The sequence below is a fragment of the Oncorhynchus keta genome, chromosome 4 (genome assembly GCF_023373465.1).
Source record: "Oncorhynchus keta strain PuntledgeMale-10-30-2019 chromosome 4, Oket_V2, whole genome shotgun sequence".
Classification (NCBI taxonomy): domain Eukaryota; kingdom Metazoa; phylum Chordata; class Actinopteri; order Salmoniformes; family Salmonidae; genus Oncorhynchus; species Oncorhynchus keta.
The window spans coordinates 35,978,598-35,992,487 of record NC_068424.1 but is presented as its reverse complement, the minus strand read 5'-3'; the positions used below and the strand labels follow the sequence as shown (position 1 = coordinate 35,992,487).

The 13,890-nt window shown below is 41.4% G+C and overlaps 1 pseudogene; it reads right to left on the bottom strand.

Moving 5' to 3' along the window:
- Nucleotides 1-620: 620 nt before the first annotated feature.
- The window catches only part of LOC118382967 (ribonuclease 3-like), a 165,786-nt pseudogene continuing 152,516 nt past the window's right edge, over nucleotides 621-13,890 (bottom strand).

The following is a 13,890-nucleotide window of genomic DNA, read 5'->3' as shown; positions in this document are numbered from 1 at the left end:
GGTACTGTAGCTTAAGTTCTTATGACGTACGTTGAAATTCAAGACAAAGTGGTTAATAGCATGTATCCTGTGGCTACTGAACTGAAGCAATCATTAATTCCACACAATCTATAATTAAGATCTTTAAAATCTGGCTATCGGATTTGGAGAGAGGGGGGAAAAACAATTTTTTCATTGTTAGAGGAAGAGGCAGCAGATGCGCGACAGATGGTGGCATTTTACATATTTAATGTAATTAAATCATATTAACACTTTCCCCTCCTCATAACGTGCATGTGATATGCCACTCCTAGTTTTCCCATTAAGCAATTTGTCATTGGACACTGATTATGAAGAGTATGGCTACCAAGAGGACAGATGTCATTATAATGAAAAATCTATATTTCAAATACCCTTATTAATATCAATTACTATCAATGTCACTTGCAGTAAAAATTGACATTTAAAACATAGCATTTCTGTTGATGCCGTTCATTATCATGAGCGACGACCAACAGTGCTGTAGATTTAGGTAAAAACTGACTGTACATAATCAACATGAAATTGATTCAGACCTACACATGAAAGCAGCTCAAAACAACCACAAACGCAACCAAGCACAATAAAAATGGGACGAGACAGAACAGGGTGGACTGTAGACTGGTGGTCTTTCTCAATTGTCTAGAAATGTGTCCTCTCCATGCATTCTCTCCTTCATTGCACTGATCTGAAAGAACTGACCCGGTGAAAGCAAGTCTAATGATAAGCTGCCAACATATTGTTTACACCTGACAAATCTTCTCCAGTCAGATGCAGATGAAGGGAGTAGTCAGAGGAAAATGCATTTTTTGTTTGCAATTCAGTGTTTGTAAATTGTTCATCCCTCCACTTCCTGCTCCTTCCATGCGCTATTCAATATCATCCATCTCAATTGGTCAAAGAAGTGCTCTGTCCATCTCGATGGGTCAGAGAAAGGCTCTGTTACTTCCTACTTTCCTCTGGTTCGTCTCCCACCTTCTGCTGGCGCTCCCTCTCTCGTTTCATCTCTTTCAGCTCCTGTCTGTACTTCTGCTCGATGAATCGCTTCTGATGAGACATAATAAAAGAGAGACATAATAAAAGAGATGGACCAGGGAAAATATAAAAGACAGAGAGGAATAAAGAGAGAGAGACAAGGTCAGTCTATGACCGATAGAGGACAGTGATTAGTATAGTGTTTAGCATGTGTTGACATTGTAATGTACACATACTCCTACATGTTGTCATTTTAGTTATAATTCGTGAAACACTGCAAACATTACCAGCACTGAATGACCCTAGTACCTCATTATTTTCCTTCCTAATATTAGCAAAATAACATGGAATTCGACAGGCTTCATTTGATGTCATTGTGATGAGAATGGGATCTGATAAGCTAATTAGAACATAACATCTCCAAATGAGATCTGTAATAAAGAGAACAGAAAAGGATCACTGCGTCACTGCATCTCAATTTAAAACTGTACCCATGGAGGGATGCCAGGTCTTCTGTGTCAAAGCATTTATGTCACAAATTTAGATCAAGTCGATTATGATATCATGAAAGAACAACAGACAGTTTAGTTGTGTAGACCATGTTTGTTCTGTACTGTAGGTTATTCCGTTCACAGATCTCGGACTGGCTCTAAGATTTACAGTATCCTTTTGACTAACTGTCTATGTGTCAAGTTCAATCAATAAAAACCCTGGTGAAGGCCACGGGCCGAAATGCGTTGGTTTTAAAAATATAAATAGCATTTTTATCAACTTCCACTGTCCTCCAGGAGTTGCTTAATTTCCTCTTCACTTAAAGCTCAATCAAACACACTCTATTTAAAAGACAACTAATAGTATTTGACCCCAGGTCGAATCTTTGGTCACTCCACCATGTCATGTAGTCTACAGACAATAAAAGCATTCGGGCATGATAACTTCTCATTAACAAATAAATCTTCCAATCGGGAAACATGACTTAACATTAAAATATTTACATACTTTATTAATTTGGTAGATATAACAGAGAGATAAAATGCCAGCCGAGAGAGAGAGCGAGAGCGAGAGAGAGCGAGAGCGAGAGCGAGAGCGAGAGCGAGAGAGAGAGAGAGAGAGAGAGAGAGAGAGAGAGAGAGAGAGAGAGAGAGAGAGAGAGAGAGAGAAAGAAGTGATGTTGGCAGAAAGCTTAAATTCTTGTTATCTGACTGCACTGTGCAATTTACAGTAGCTATTATAGGGAAAGAATACCACGCTATTGTTTGAGGAGAGTGCACAATTTTGAACATGAAAAGTTATTAATTGACAAATTAGGCACATTTGGGCAGTCTTGATACAACATTTTGAACATAAATGCAATGGTTCATTGGATCAGTCAAAAACTTTGCACATACCCTGCTGCCATCTAGTGGGCAAAATATAAATTGCACATGAACTGGAATAATACATTATGGCCTTACTCGTGCATTTCAAAGATGGTACAAAACAACTACAAAATAACAATTGTTTTTTCTTTGTATTATCTTTTACCAGATCTTTTGTGTTATGCTCTCCTACATCCCTTTCACATTTCAACAAACTTCGATGTGTTTCCTTTCAAATTGTACCAAGAATATGCATATCCTTGCTCCCAGTCTGGCAGGAGAAGACAGAAAAGACAACAGGGTCTCTGTGTTGTGTTGAGGTATTGCATGAAGAGACATATTGAGAATTCTCTGCGGTCCAACGTTGTGTAGAAAATCACCTTTGAGGAGATGTGCTTTTGCATACTGATCACCTTAGTGTTAGGCGTTAGCCCATTTAGCTTGACTTGAGTCTTTTGTTTATCGACAGTCTGGTAATTACTTTCAAGGACAGGGTTCTAAATTCCGTGTTTTTGGAGAGAGAGAGGAGAATGGTTTAAAGTTTGGGACCCTATCAACAATGAGACTTGTTGTGCACCACAGCGATGACACTTTGGAATGTAGCTAGCAACACTCGACTCCCTCAAGGGGTGCTGCGGAACACACACAAACACAACACACAATGACTAAAGAACAGCATACCTACTGCCTATGGGAATCAAACACATTTTAAGGCCTACTAACGAATCAACACATCGAACCAACACTAACATTGCATCTACCCATGTACCTTCATTGATGAGATAAGATTTCCCTATAGCCTACCTCCCCTGTCTCATCAAGGGGCAAATACATAAACACTATATCAAGATCATCCATCCCTCCAGCCATCCTCCATACTGTTCTGTACTGTACTTGTTGTGTATTCACACAAGCCCTTACCCAGAGATTGAGGGTTAAGTGACAGTTGAGGAGAGAGGTTGTCGTCCCCTCCCTGCTCACTGACAGCCAAATAGATAGAGAGGCTGCATCCCAAATTCCAATGGGGCACAGGTCAAAAGTATTGCACTATGTAGAAAATAGGGTGTCATTTGTGAAACATTCAGAGACTATTTCTTGTCGTATCCAGGAGAAGAAGAAACTGTATTGTTTTAGGAAACATGCAGCTGCAGGAGAGACAGAGGATCGGACGATGTGGTGGTGATAAAGAAAAGAACGAGAGAGCGGAAGAGAGAGCGGAAGAAAGTGTGTAATAGCTGATTGAGAGCATAGAGAGAGAGAAAGAGATTAAGAGAAAGAGAGAAAAGGTATTTGGGGCTGCTGGGACGCCTCTCTCCCTCCCATCTTGCCCGCCTACATGGCAGGCTCAGCTCTATCCATTTGCTCCTCCCCTCCACCTCCAGCTCTAGTTCAGGCCTTGGTTAACATTGAATTCTGCTTCGACAGATTTTTATACATTTGACATTTTAGTCATTTAGCAGATGCTCTTATGCTGAGCGATTTACAGGAGCAATTAGGGTTAAGTGCCTTGCTCAAGGGCACATCGGCAGTTTCTTTCAGCTAGTCTCAGGCTCAGGATTTGAATTAACTTTCAGTTCCTGACCCAATGCTCTTAACCGTTTAGGCTACCTGCCGCCCAGAGCCACCAGGGAATCTATAAAGTGAAGCATAATACTAACCTTTTGGCCACTTTCTCTTTAATGAGCCGTCAATGTGAGGACTTAGCATGGCTATTTGTCTCACTTCTCTACTCTCTACTACTGGCAGTTAACCCTCCACAACTGCTCCTCGGGCGCCAATGATGTAGATGTCGATTAATGCAGCCCCCCGCACCGCTCTGATTCAGAGTGGTGGGTTAAACGCGGAAAACGCATTTTGGTTAAATGCATTCAGTTGCACAACTGGCTAGGTATCCACTTTCCCTTTTCCCCTTTGCAGCTATGTTGCCTGTCAGGTAGGGAGGGAGGGAGGGAAGGAAAGAGGGAGGTGGGCATGGTGGTGGTGCCTTCGAACAAAAAGTTCAATTTCACTGAGTGGCTCGATACCCAAGAAGGCCTTAAATAAAACATGGAAATGATCCCAGACAGAAAGAAGGAAGCCCTTTGGACAGTCTGAGATATACTGTAGGTAGCTAGAGTAAGACACTAAGTGTAAGAGGAGAAAATGAGTGTGTGCCCCGAGGTTGGTAGAGTGGTTAAGGCCACACACCCTCAGCACATTATGCATTCGCCTAGCTGCGTGGTTTCCAATTCCAGCCTCACTGGCCTTCACTCTATGTTCCCTTTAATTACCTGGTTCCTAGCTCATTTCTGTCTATCCTTCTCAAGAAAACAATTAAAATACAAAAATATATATGGAAAAGAGTGCCATTGATATTTTAAGTATAAATTGTGTACCGGCATTGCATTTTAAAAAGCTTGTTATTTTAAATGAGGTGCTCTTAATATAGATCATATGAATTCAATAAATCTGACTTGGTAAAGTGCAAAAATTCAGCATTTTGACATGTCCCTCCATGTACAATCTGTGGCTTCGAGGAAGATTTTAACCCACTTAACTCCAACATTTATCCAAGTTTTCGCCATAATTGTAAAGCCCTAGTTATTTTGTGGCTTTTTACAAAGTTCTTTCTGAAGATTATTGTTATTTAATGTGATTAGTGATTCATTTATGTCTGCTCTCATTTCATGGTCAACCCTGTTGTGTGAACTGAACTCTATTTAATATAGTGAATTTATTCCTTTAAAAAAAAAATCTACTATTTTTAGCCATTTTCTGGTGGGAGACCGAGCGGGTCAAGCATAACACGTCAAGCCTGTGAAGCTTGCATTCAATTGACACTCCCTGCTGCACACAAACAGCTTCCATTCCCCCTGTTACAAGGTGATTTATGGCTGATTTCAAATGAAATTGTCAACCCTGTTACTTTATTTTGGCACTTAAAATAGACACTTTTTTTATTTAACCTCTTGAGATGAGAAAACATGTTCTCTTTATGACGCTATGTTAAAGGATGAAATTATGTGACTTTTTTTTTTAAGTTACACTTCTCAAAACGACACCAAATTGGTGGAACGACCTATAGTCAAATGCATTCAATGCTCAATACAATATAACTATCGATGATGCACACAGTAGAGCCAGTTAGTGCTGGTATAGAAATAAAGGAATAAAGGCCCCCAGCAAACATATGAGAGACAATATGATCACACTATTGAAATCTCATCTAAGATACATTTCAATGGCATTTCAGATATATTTTCAACTTACAAAAGGCAAATAAATGAAACTTGAACGCTCAAATGAAAATTGGATCCTCAATACAGAAGAGTTAAGATTTATGACTACACTCCTTTTCTACCCTCATTATCTGTGGAATAATATGTCCTGTGATCCCTGGGTGTTACCGGGGTGTAAACAGACAGAACACAAGACAGTACACTGCCAACTACAGATCCCCCTTTAAATACAGATACACTGTCTTCGTCCCAAATAGCACCTTATTCCTATATAGTGGACTAATTTTGACCAGAGCCATATGCGGGCCATGGTCAAAGGTAGTGCAATTTGTCAGGAATAGTGTCTCATTTGGGATGCAGGAGTGTCCACTCCCCATCTACAGGTAAGTAGCGAAAAATGGAAACACCAAAATAAAGTGTCTTAATCGGGCATTGGGCTACCACGAACCGGCAGAACAGTTTCAATGCACCTTGGCAAATATTCGGTCTGGAACTCTATTGGAGGGATGCGACACCATTCTTCCACCAGAAATGTCATCATTTTCATTTTGTGTTTTGTTGATGGAACACACACACACACACACACACACACACACACACACACACACACACACACACACACACACACACACACACACACACACACACACACACACACACACACACACACACACACACACACACACACACCTTTGAGACTCCTCTTTTAAAGTCACTGAAATATTTTCTCCTAGCCAGAGTAGCCAAAATAATGGACAACTGGGCCTTTTATACATGAGACTAAGCATGATGGGATGTTAATTGCTTAATTAACTCCACTGTGTGGAAGCACCTGCTTTCAATATACTTTGTACCCCTCATTGTACCTGTACATTTCCCCCTTAATTAAAGGAACACTGTTTGATTTCATTGTACATCCATAATTGGGCCCCTAACACATAAATATGATTAATGCTAGTAGGGAGTAAGCGCTTTGGGAGACTTCAGTCATAACCTGGACAAACATTGGCTATGTTCAAAAGTCTTGAGATGTTTTGAAATGTCCCACCTGTACTGTAGGGAGACGTCTCTCTCGCAAGAGGTAACTAGCAGTATTAATAGAGGAAACTGTCCAACACAGTTTGTACTGAAGGAAGAGGAGGCTTGCAGGGGTTCAGTGCCATGCTGAAGGGCACATCAGCAAGCGATGGTATCAAGGATGATGCTAGCAAATCCTCCAGTTGTTGGCTCATCCGTCGGAGCTGCGTTTCAAACCTGCAACCCTCTGGTTGACCAGAGTTTAAAAAGACAAGTACCCAAGAGTAACAATGTCCACGGATACTCCTGAGTGAATCGTGAATAACGATGAGTGAGAAAGTTAGACGCACAAATATCATACCCCACCAAAAAATGTTAACCTCCCCTGTTATTATAGTGGTGTTAGCATGTCTTGGGGGTATATTTGTGCGTCTAACTTTCTCACTCATCTCTCTATTCATAATTTATTCAGGACCATCCGTAATCATGGTAGCATCCACATGAATGTAGAGGTGTTTAGGAACATTCTATTCTCGTGTACAATAAAAGTGAATCCAAAATGACACAATACATTATTTACCATTCATTTCTATTGGGCACAAAATAATATTAAACAAAACCAAAACAAACAGCAAATGCATCCAATAAGTTTGTAGAGTTACAAGCTTGAAGTAATCATTGCATACTAGGAATATGTGACCAAATACTACATTTTTGACTAATTTAATACAAAAGGGAATTTGTCCAAATACTTTTGGTCCCCTAAAATGTGGGAACTATGCACAAAAAGTGTTGTCGTTTCTAAACGGTTCACACGATCTGGATGAAAATACCCTCTAATTAAAGACGAGTCTGCACTTTAACCCCAGTCATTGTATCATCTCAAATCCAAAGTGCTGGAGTACAGAGCAGAAAAACAACAAAATTGTTGCTGTCCAAATACTTTTGGAGCTCAGTGTACAGTATCTATAATTGGGTCACCAACACAGAGAAATGACTGACCCTGGTAATGAGCAAATATTTCAGTCATAACCTGGACAAACTAGGGCTGTGTTCAAAAGTTTTTAAATGTCTCAGCCGTACGTACGGTAGGGAGATGTCGGTGGGGCTCGCTCTCTCCCAGGAGGTAGCTAGCTTTATTAAGGATAGGAAACAACAGGTCCAACACAGCCCTGGGCCTCATCCCCTATATAAAGGTAGTGCACTATATAATAGTGCAAAGGGTGCCATTTGGGATGTAGACCTGGACAGTTTGTACTGTCTGAAGGAGTGAGAGGAAGAGGCTTCGCAGGGGGAGAGATGATTTTAAATTAACTGACCTTTTCAGGATGCATTGCTAATCCAGCCACTTGAAAGTGCAATTTATGAGGGAAATGTTAATTTACTAGCAATGAGCATCTATCAATCATTACGACAGGGGGATTACACGGGGGAGAGTGAATGGAGATAATTAAGGATGGGAAGAAGACTAAGAAAAGGAGAGAGAGAGGGGAAGAGAGATAGGGAGGGGGGAGGAAGAGGTAAAGGGAGGGAGAGATTATCTTCTCTACGCCTCAAATGGCAAGAGGGGGAGCGAGGTAGGGGGGGTTGTAAAAAACAACACCGTAAGACACTAATGTTCCATAAAAGCGAGGGTTTGAATGCCCAAACAGTATCAAACACAGGCCGCTAAGGGCCTCATTTACAGGCCAAACCAAATAAAAGCTTTGACCTTCTCAACTTCCTACAGGCCTGCTTCCTCCTTCCTCCAGCAAGGTTAACTCTACCCATCTATCCGGTAATTAGTTCCAGTGAAGACAGACAAATTGTACTGTTTGATTAATGTGTTGCTGGTTGGCGCGGACAACACTGGTTCAGTCCAAAACCACACTCACTCACCATACACACTACCCACCTCTCAATGTATACACATTAATGCATTAGCCATGCACATACATATGCAGGTGCTCCGGAAGAGGAGGATAGATGATGATGATGATGATGATGATGATGATGATGATGATGATGATGATGATGATGATGATGATGATGATGATGATAATGGGGATAACTTTCATATCAGGATCTGAGAGCATGTAATTGTGTTTTACCTGGCAGTGAATGACGCATGGTTATTGATGCTAAAACATTTATAGATTTTCCTTAAGTGCTGTTTAATGACAAACGGCCAAAAACTAAAGCAGCGTGTGGCTAGAAGTGAATCGCAAATGGCTACCCTCTGGTTGAACATAGGGCTCTAAATAGGATGCATACCAAATTACACCCTATACCCTAAAGGGCGAGTCAACATGTCTTCCACTACACAGCTTAAGGACCGGGGCCATGCTCAACACAAGAGTTCTTTCGTCTCACAGCCTCACACACAAGCCAAGGCCTATTCTTATTATGTCCCCTTTTCTATTAGCGAAATACACCCCACAAAGAAGAGACTTCAACATGGTCCTCCAAGGCTATTAGCATGGAAGAAGGCTCTTAGCTGCAGTTAGCTTAGCATTCATGGACCACAATGCAGGCAGGTCAAGGTCACATGATAGCTGTTCTCTGGAGGAGCACTTCAAAACAGGCTAATTCTCCGTATCCACCAGACAACCGACAGCACAGTCCACCACTCTCTGGCAGCCATTAACCTTTTTTAAAAATGTTTAAACAAAGTGAATTTCAAAGGTTTACATACACCTTAGCCAAATACATTTAAACTAAGTTTTTCACAGTTCCTGACATTTTATCCTAGTAAAAATCCCCTGTCTTAGGTCAGTTAGGATCACCACTTTATTTTAAGAATGTGACATGTCAGAATAATGCTAGAGAGAATTATTTATTTCTGATTTTATTTCTTTCATCACATTCCCAGTCGGTCAGACGTTTACATACACTCAATTAGTATTTGGTAGCATTGCCTTTAAAATGTTTAACTTGGGTCAAACGTTTTCGGGTAGCCTTCCACAAGCTTCCCACAATAAGTTGGGTGAATGTTGGCCCATTCCTCCTGACAGAGCTGGTGTTACTGAATCAGGTTTGTAGGCCTCCTTGCTCACACATGCTTTTTCAGTTCTGCCCACAAAATGTCTATAGGATTGAGGTCAGGGCTTGTGATGGCCACTCCAATACCTTGACTTTGTTGTCCTTCAGACATTTTGCCACAACTTTGGAAGTATGCATTGTTAATTTGGAAGACCCAATTGCCACCAAGCATTAACCTCCTGACTGATGTCTTGAGATGTTGCCTCAATATATCCACATAACCTTCCTTCCTTATGATGCCATATATTTTGTGAAGTGCACCAGTTCCTTCTGCATCAAAGTACCCCCACAACATGATGCTGCCACCCCCGTGCTTCACAGTTGGGATTTCTCCAAAAAGTATGATCTTTGTCCCCATGTGCAGTTTCAAACCGTAGTCTGGGTTTTTTATGGAGGTTTTGGAGCAGTGGCTTCTTCCTTGCTGAGTGTCCTTTCAGGTTATGTCGATATAGGACTCGTTTTACTGTGGATATAGATACTTCTGTACCTGGTTCCTCCAGCATCTTCACAAGGTCCTTTGCTGTTGTTCTGGGATTGATTTGCACTTTTCGCAACAAAGTATTTCATCTCTAGGACACAGAAAGCGTCTCGTTCCTGAGCGGTATGATGGCTGCGTGGTCCCATGGTGTTTATACTTGCATAACCCTAACCAACTTGCCAAAACTTAAGTTTGTTAACAAGACATTTGTGGGGTGGTTCAAAAACTAGTTTTAATGACTCTAACCTAAGTGTATGTTAACTTCCGAATTCAACTGTAGGCTATTTTTGTGAAACTTTTAAACATGTAATGGTGGTTCCAACTTCTTCAAATGACTGGACAGACCACTGTACATCAAATCAAATACAAATGTTATTGGTCACATACACATGGTTAGCAGATGTTAGTGCTAGTGTAGAGAAATGCTTGTGCTTCTAGTTCCGACAGTGCAGTAATATCTATCAAGTAATCAAAGAATTCCCCAACAACTACCTAATACACACAAATCTAAATGGGTGAATGAGAATATGCACATATAAATATATGGATGAGCGATGGCCGAGGGCACAGGCAAGGTGCAATAGATGCTAAACAATACAGTATATACATGTGATATGAGTAATGTAAGTTAAAGTGGCATTATTTAAAGTGGCATTGTTTAAAGTGACTAGTGATCCATTTATTAGTGTCTGGGTCTCAATGTAGGCAGCAGCTTCTCTGAGTTAGTGATTGCTGTTTAGCAGTCTGATGGCCTTGAGAGAGAAGCATTTTTTCAATCTCTCGGTCCCAGCTTTGATGCACCTGTACCGACCTCACCTTCTGGATGATAGCGGTGTGAACAGGCAGTGGCTCCGGTGGTTGTTGTTCTTGATGATCTTTTTGGCCTTCCTGTGACATTGGGTGCTGTCAGTGTCATGGAGGGCAGGTAATTTGCCACTGGTGATATGTTGTGCAGACCACACACTCCCTAGAGAGCCTTGCGTTTGAGGGCGGTGCAGTTGCTGTTCCAGGCGGTGATACAGCCCGACAGAATGCTCTTGGTGGTGCATCTGTAAAAGTTTGTCAGGGTTTTGGGTGACAAGCCAAATTTCGTCAGCCTCTTGAGATTGAAGAGGCGCCTTCTTCACCACACCGTCTGTGTGGGTGGACCATTTCAGTTTGTCTGTGATATGTACGCCTAGGAACTTAAAACATTGGCAGCCATTTATATATATATATATATATATATATTTTATATAGACAAAGCTTGTGCTTATTAAACATATAAGATGTAGTGGTGGTTACAAATGACTCTTCTTCAAACAACTTATATTTCTCGAGCGCGTCCATAGCAGCCTCCATCACCGCCTGTTGGATACTGGATTGAAAGGGAGAAAAATTCATAAATAAAATAGAGAGACTGACAGACAAGAAAAAAGGTCTTAAGTATATTCAAAACATCCTTTTCATATGCTGTAGTCTGAGAGCAGGCCAAAGACAGAGGATTATATCAAAAAGTTTATTTCCCCAAAGCCCATTTTCCCTCCTAACAATCCCAGGTAGCTAGCACCATGCATACATCTTACAGACGTAGCTAAGCCTTTGGGCCAGGCACTGTTTACCGTACCGCTCTCAGTATATATTATATTATGCATTATGTGATCATAGCCAACAGGCAGGGGGGTAGTGGCGCTTAAAATTCCATAAATATAAAAACAGTAAGCTGGGTAGAGATACTATGGAGGGGACAAAGTTATCACCAGCTTAGAGGCAGAGAGCTCTTTCAAGGGGGGCCAAGGAGAGGGATTTCCAATGCAGAGGGTTGAGAGATGTTTGATGCATTTCCGTTTTATTCCTCCTAAGCTGAGCCAAAGGGTTTTATCTCTTATGCTCTCCTCCACCCTGAAAGGGCCTTCCTTCATGCAGCGATTCACACTTGCTTTACCCTAGGCTTCTTCACAAAAGCCCTCCCCACCCCTTACGCCCTTTTCCTGTGAAGAGACAGATCACAGGTAGAACCAAACCAAACCCCACTTAGCCCCGGAGAGAGGCTGCATCCCAAATGGCACCCTATTCCCTTTATAGTGCACTACTTTTGACCAGAGCCATACGACCACAGCCCTATTGGCCCTGGTCAAAGAAATGTACTATATAGGGAAAAAGGTGTCATTTGGGACGCAACCGGAGGGACTCACTGTGTGCAGTCTATCTTCACAGCTAGCCCTAGATATAGTCCAGGGTGTGAGTAAAGGAAGGCTTAGTGTCCGCAAGCCGCACTAATTCCATAGACCAGCGCTAAGCTATCTCCAGAGAGAGATGCACTCTGTGCGGTCTCTCACTCCTCGTCACAGGGCACTTCCCCTCTTCAAAGTGATGTTGTTTCTATAATACTATTTATGTCAATTCAATAATGAATCGATTAATTTTCATTCTGCATAATGTTGCTACCAATAGAACAGCCACTGAAAGCTTAATTGCTATAATAAACACTATCAATAAAAAATTGCCATTATTTCTAGAGCCCATTAGACATGCATTGAGCAGAGCAGAGCACACTAAGGAATGCGTCCCAAATGCCAACTTATTCCCATTATAGTGCATTACTTTTGACCAGGGCTCCATGGGAAATATGGTCCCATTTGAGTTGCATGCTAACTTTGCCTATTGGGTGGTTGTTGTGGGTCTACATACCTTGGGCCCTTGCCACAACCTATCCTCTCTTCTTTGAAATACACAGCCACAGTCTCGGTCCGCGTGCGAGACAAACAGATGAAAAGAAGAGTGGGATGAGCGAGGGAGAGGACAAGAGAGATAAATAATATGAGAATGCTGAAGGACACTAGACGCTGGTATTGCCCTTCTGGAAAATAACACAAATAAAGTCAGACAGAGAGAAAGATAGAGAAGAGAGGACAAAGTGAGAGAGAGAAAAAGAGAGAGAGAGAGAGAGACAGATACAGTGGGGCAAAAAAGTATTTAGTCAGCCACCAATTGTGCAAGTTCTCCCACTTAAAAAGATGAGAGGCCTGCAATTTTCATCATAGGTACACTTCTACACAACTATTATAGACAAAATGAGGAAAAAAATCCAGAAAATCACATTGTAGGATTTTTAATGAATGTATTTGCATATTATGGTGGAAAATAAGTATTGGGTCATTAACAAAAGTTTATCTCAATACTTTCTTGTATACCCTTTGTTGGTAATGACAGAACATTTTCTGTAAGTCTTCACAAGGTTTTCACACACTGTTGCTGGTATTTTGGCCCATTCCTCCATGCAGATCTCCTCTAGAGCAGTAATGTTTTGGGGCTGTTGCTGGGCAACACAGACTTTCAACTTCCTCCAAAGATTTTCTATGGTGTTGAGATCTGGAGACTGGCTAGGCCACTCCAGGACCTTGAAATGCTTCTTACGAAGCCACTCCTTCGTTGCCTGGGCGGTGTGTTTGGTATCATTGTCATACTGAAAGACCCAGCCACGTTTCATCTTCAATGCCCTTGCTGGTTTTCACTCAAAATCTCAAGATACATGGCCCCATTCATTCTTTCCTTTACACGGATCAGTCGTCCTGGTCCCTTTGCAGAAAAACAGCCCCAAAACATGATGTTTCCACCCCCATGCTTCACAGTAGGTATGGTGTTCTTTGGATGCAACTCAGCATTCTTTGTCCTCCAAACACGACGAGTTGAGTTTTTACCAAAAAGTAATATTTTGGTTTCATCTGACCATATGACATTCTCCCAATCTTCTTCTGGATCATCCAAATTTGCTCTCTAGCAAACTTCAGACGGGCCTGGACATGTACTGGCTTAAGCAGGGGGA